The sequence below is a fragment of the Dendrobates tinctorius genome, unplaced genomic scaffold, assembly GCF_039654945.1.
Source record: "Dendrobates tinctorius isolate UK_male_01 unplaced genomic scaffold, ASM3965494v1 ptg000094l, whole genome shotgun sequence".
Classification (NCBI taxonomy): Eukaryota; Metazoa; Chordata; class Amphibia; order Anura; family Dendrobatidae; genus Dendrobates; species Dendrobates tinctorius.
In genome coordinates, this window is record NW_027361762.1 from 13,152,047 (window position 1) to 13,158,046 (window position 6,000).

General features: G+C 45.6%; 1 protein-coding gene across 1 annotated transcript in view; it reads right to left on the minus strand.

Moving 5' to 3' along the window:
- The window catches only part of ATF7IP (activating transcription factor 7 interacting protein), a 95,700-nt gene extending 90,806 nt beyond the window's left edge, over positions 1–4,894 (minus strand). The window contains exon 1 of the mRNA XM_073586672.1: positions 4,711–4,894. The gene's annotated coding sequence lies outside the window, so the exon portion shown is untranslated. The remainder of the gene's footprint in view (positions 1–4,710) is intronic.
- Positions 4,895–6,000: the final 1,106 nt, after the last annotated feature.

Here is a 6,000-nt window from a genome sequence, read left to right on the forward strand (position 1 = left end):
TTTCTGAAGGAACCATATAAGGATGTGTGTGGTAGTGCCAACCAATGGTCCTGTGATCACCAGACTTCTGGGCCAATTAGTTAGAGTTGCCCAAATGTGACCATGGCCAATATTGGAAAGTCCTGTAATATTCTCCTTACAGCCAATCTTTAGTAGTCTCCACGCAAAGTATGTATTCTTCTTTATATTGACTTTTGGAGGACAAGGTGGAAATAATGGCTAAATTCCCAGTTGTATAGAACAGTTTTGTAGGGGTGGGGTTATTCCATGAGTGTTTCCAAACTTGCACAAATATATGTTTAAGAGCGCACAGTGTGTGTAAAATATAAAAAAATGGAACGCTTTGTCCATCAAACGGAAGCTATAACCATGCTTAGAGTCATGAAAGGCCCTCCCTACACAAACTGCAAGATCACTTGCTCCTCACAAATAATTGCAAGGATGACTGGTTTTCAAGCAGAATGTAAATCAGACCCTACCATGTGGCTTATAATAAAGGGGAAAAAATAACAGAAAATGACAGCATGCTCAATAGTGCAGAGATCCTGAGCTGGTTGAGAGTAGGAATAGGCGTAGATAAGTAATGAGCTCACCTTGTTTGGAACAGCATTGTTAGTCACACTCCCACTGTCGCTTAGAGTCAGCTGCTGACATTTCCTTTTTTACAGCTGGTGAGTGAAACCACCCTAAGGGTTCAACCAGATTTTCACGTACGAGTGCTATCCATTTTATCATGGATAGCAATTGTACCTTTGATGGACTTCTGAACAGCAGCATAGACCGTGACTTTAGCAGAATGAGGGGTCCATGCAAAGTCAGAGTAGATATCTACTATATATTTGTCTAATTCTGTCTGCCTGTAACAGAAATCCCGCCTCGTTGATTGGTCGCGGCAGTTAGGCCACGACCAATCAGCGACAGTTGCTTAGTCGTTGCGGCAACACAGCAGCATCGCTTATTGTGCAGGCACATTACAGCCGTTAAAGGCATCACTGCTGCATCGCTCATTACACAGGCACAGTCCTGTACATATTCTAGAATACCTGATGCATTAGAATCGGGCCACCATCTAGTGTTCAATAATGATCCAAGTGTCAGATCAAACTTGAAAATGAAAATCTACAGGTGTATGGGGAAAAAAAAAATAAAAATAAAAATCAGAGAGCGCACTGATGCCGTCCATAAGCTGTCCTTTTTTCACCAATAGGTGGAAAAGCTTTTTTTCTCTCAACACTAAGAAAACTGATCAGACTTGACCAAACTGATTGGCCCTATTCAGACGTCGGACCAAAGGGTATGTGCACACAACCTTAATTTTTTTGCATGTCTGAAAAAGTAACATAAAAATGACAGTTGTGCACATGTTCAGTCTTTAGCTTCTACTTTTAAACGCTTCAGGGTTTGGAAACAAAGGAAATCTGTCCATTAGGATCAACCCTCCCTCCTCAGCCTATGGCCATGTAGGCTACAGAAAGCAGAGTAAAATTATACCTTGATATCCACGATCCAATGCCTCATGACAGAGAAATCCATGTGATCTGTTAAAGACTATAGGCCAGACACTGATCTGCATGAGAATCTGCCTCAGAATTGTTTAATAATCCGAGGCGTTACCAGTGTGAGGCGCAACACAGAACTGCAGTTATGAACTATGTTTAAAGGGAATCTGTCACCCTTTTTTTGAGATATCATATAATGATATCATTCAATTGTGTGTCACATAAGGATTCTCTTAGCACTTTTGCTTCCCCCTGACCCCGCACCTTTCATGCATAAATACCTTTTTTATATCGGTTCAGATGTATGTAAACTGCCGCTGTCCGGGCCCTGGGCGGGGCTTATTCACCTGCTCCCCCCTCCCTGTCCTGCTCTACGCATTTCTTCTTGTGTAGAGCAAGACAGAGGGGGGTTGAATAAGCCCCACCCATCGGACCGGACCGTGGCAGTTTACATACATCTGAACCGATATAAAAAAGGTATTTATGCATGAAAGGTGCGGGGTCAGGGGGAAGCAAAAGTACCAAGAATCATTATGTGACACACAATTGAATGATATCATATGATATCTCAAAAAAGGGGTGACTGATTCCCTTTAATAACAAACAAGTGCTCTCAGCTCTGCTGTATTGTCACAATATTGCAGCCCTGTCTGCATGTGAGATGGAAGCTGAAGCACTGAGAGGAACCTGCAGATGTGTCAGGTATAATCACACACAGCTCTGCAGGGATCAGGAAAGCAGAGAGCGGCCATCACACTGGTAACTCCTCCTTCATACAAGATCAGCTCTGGAGGCAGAGTTATCTTTCAGCCTGGAAGGGATCCCTTCCACATAAGAAAACATGTATTTTTCTGGAATAAGATAATTACGATATAATTTTATTCACATTCCTATTACCTACATGAAACTTAACCTCTCAAAAACTGAACTTCTTCTGCTCCCGCCATCTACTAACCTCCCTAAATCTGACATTTCCCTCTCCGTGGGTGGCACCATAACAACACCCCGGCAGCAGGCGCGCTGTCTGGGTGTTATGTTTGACACCAATCTCTCTTTCACATCCCATATACAATCTCTTGCCCGCTCATGCCGCCTACACCTAAAGAACTCCAGAATTCGCCCTTTTCTCACCATGGAAACAAAAACCCTCACTTAGCATTGATCCACTCCCGCCTGGATTACTGCAACACACTATTGGCCTCCCCGTTACTCGACTTTCCCCTCTCCAGTCCATACTTAATGCAGCAGCCAGGTCCATCTATCTGGCTAATCGGTACTCGGACGCGTCCGCTCTTCGTCAGTCCTTACACTGGCTGCCCATTCATTATAGGATCCAATTCAAAGTACTTGTTCTCACCCACAAAGCTCTCCACAGTGCAGCACCCCCCTACATCTCCTCCCTCATTTCTGTCTATCGGCCTAGCCGACAGCTGCGCTCTGCAAAAGACTTTCGACTAACCTCTGCACTAATCTGCACCTCCCACTCCAAGACTTCTCCCGCGCTGCGCCAATCCTCTGGAATGCTCTACCCCAAGAAATTAGGACTATCCACAATTTACACAGTTTTAGGCGCTCTCTCAAAACACATCTATTCAGAGCAGCCAATCACGTTCACTAATCAAAGTCATTTTATGTGCAAGTGAGAGTATGTAGCCCATTCACTATCTCTGTCCCCCCCACCTTCTCAAGATGGCTGGACCATCATTGTAAATACACACCTGTACTTTGTATCTCCCCCACCTCAATGTAGATTGTAAGCTCTCATGAGCAGGGTCGTCTTATTTTGCTTTATTGTATTGATAACGTTGTTACTTATGACTGTTGTGTTTGAAACTGTTAAACTGTAAAGCACTGCAGATTATGTTGGCACTATATAAAGATTATTATTATTACCTACATGCCTATGCAGAATGATTATGAGGGGTGATCCCACTGACAGATTCCCTTTAACTAGGGGAAAAGTAGCAGCATGCTGGACTCATTGGACACTACTTTAGTTGAAAGGATAGAGGAAAAAATACCAGCAGCAGAGAGGTCACAAAAAATGATGGTGAATCCACTTCACAAAGAAAGACTGCTGGAGCTCAGGATAGAAAAACGCAGGTGCTCTGCAGCTGGAAGATAAAAGACTGTACATACTCTAAGGAAAAAAACTCTACATACATAAAAAGGGAAAAAAAAATCATTCAAATCTATCATGGTCAAAAGTCATTTTACCCCGAAGAACAGCTTTTATTTATAAAATCATCAGACCACGCGTTTTGGCATCAAATAAAAAGCTTCGAAACGCCCAGAACTAAAACTGTCAATCATTTTTGGACAGCGCTTTTAAGATATTCTCCATTTATGTTCTCTTGTGCTCTGGTGCGTAGTGTCATATGGATATTATACTGGAACACTGAAACGGGAACTTAGATATTATTCAAAAGACAAAACAACTAAAATAACATTTACACATTTAAGGAATAGCATGCAACAGAAAGCAGAACGGTATTAAAAAAACAAAGCCATGAGAAGAGGGCACCGAGCGGCGGCCCGTGGTCCTCTCTCCCTGCACCGGCCCGTGGTCTCCTCCCCCTGCACCGGCCCGTGGTCCCCTCCCCCTGCACCGGCCCGTGGTCCCCTCCCCCTGCACCGGCCAGTAGTCTCTAGGAAGGGCTCACATTTTAGATTTTATTATTTGGGATACTGTGGGAGCATTGAGCATAGGACACACTGGGCTTACGGCATTATGTAAAGATAAAAATTTGGAACATTTGCATGAAGAGCAGACGTGCGTCCAGTCATAGAGGCAGCAGGAACAGAAGAGGATGGAAAGATTGGAAAATAGTCATTTCCTACAGGAAACCCTTTATTAGGTTTATTTTCTCAGCAAAAATACAATAATGTCTAGAAGTCATTGCGCATAAATAATCTAGCCTCCTGGAGAGCGCAGGCGAGAGCCATGAGCCACCAGCGACGGAGACATAGCGGAGGAGAATACGCGGGAGCTCCGAACTGCCGGCAGCACTGAGACACGGAGCGGCGCCGGAGCCTGTGCTGTGCGAGGGAAGCTCCGCCCACCGCCTGTGGAAGGGAGGGGGCGCTGTGCACCATTTTCTTCAAGTCAAAGGCGCCATTTTGTGTTCCTGCGAGAAAACCCGACAGCAGAGCTCTTCTATCGCGACATAGCGTGTCACAAACGGCTACCTGAAAAAACGAACACGGTTACCTTTGTCAGAAGACGTTCTGCGCTCAGTTCTGTGGGGGAGCGAGCGGTAGCTGGACGGAGCGGTCTCCACGCAGCACGGTCACAGAGCCGCCTTCCCGCAAGTCTTCCTTCTCCCTCGGTGCCTGTAGCTCCGACATTCAAACTGGAACGCCGATCGCTCCTCCCACTTCTAAACGCAACGTCACGTGAGCCGTCGTTATGCAAATGAGCTGCCTGAAAAACCGCTGCCGATTGGCAGTAAACAAGCCGCCGATTTGTGTAGCCTGCCAATCCCGCGCCGAGTGTATGTGTGTGCCGACGGGCAGCAAGGTAGGTGGCCCCGCCCCGTCACATGGCCTCGCTGCTGGCAGGACGAGCCACAAAGAAGACGGTGCTGCGCTGCTGGCACCACGGTGTGTGAGGTGCTGCTGGGACTGCACAGTTCTGGGAAGCCCACATTTTTTGCTTTCACCCTAGTAAACGCCTGGTCACCTACATTGGCGCCACCAGATAGTGTAAGGTATAGCGCTTTGTATAACGGCATCACTGTAGGGAATGCGTCACGCCTCAGTCTCTTGTCCGCATGTATACATACTATAGATACATACTATATGTATACATATATATAGTGCATGCTCGTGTCACTTGTGACCTTGGGTTTTTCTAATGACCCATTACTTATTTGTTATCTTAGAAATTGTGAAAAAAATGCAAATGTCCTATATAGAGCCGCCATATTGTGCAGGGCTGTACGCTGCGCGCCCGGTAATGCACACACACCGTGGTAGGACTTTTTTATTCAAACATTTACCCACCCCACACAAAGGGAAAGTAAGGTGAAACCCATCAGGCGTGAGCGGGGTGGGGGAGGGTCTAGCGGGTGCCTTCCTCCATGACTAGTCTTTGTAGTCCCCTCATCCCCAGTCCATGTTTTCAAGGGGCTGAAATGAATAGTGTGCCCACTGCTGTGCCTAGTGTGGTCACAGTGTGACTAGAAGCTGCCAGATCAGGGCAGAGTGACTCTCACACTATTGTATGTATGTGATCTGTAGATTTGTGATCATATCCCAATTATCTGTGTACATTTTCTCTCAAGGGTAGTAAGAGAAGCTGGATGATAGTCTGCACGTGACCACAAGGATACAAGTCACATACATGTGCTCACGGGAACACCCATGTGCATGTGGAATCATGAAAATGCCTACATCACACCCTGTCAATATTTGACAGTCTGTAGTCACATGGAATGAATGCAGACTTTTCTCATCCTGGACAGATGCTCGAAATTCACCACCATCTTTTTACACTGAT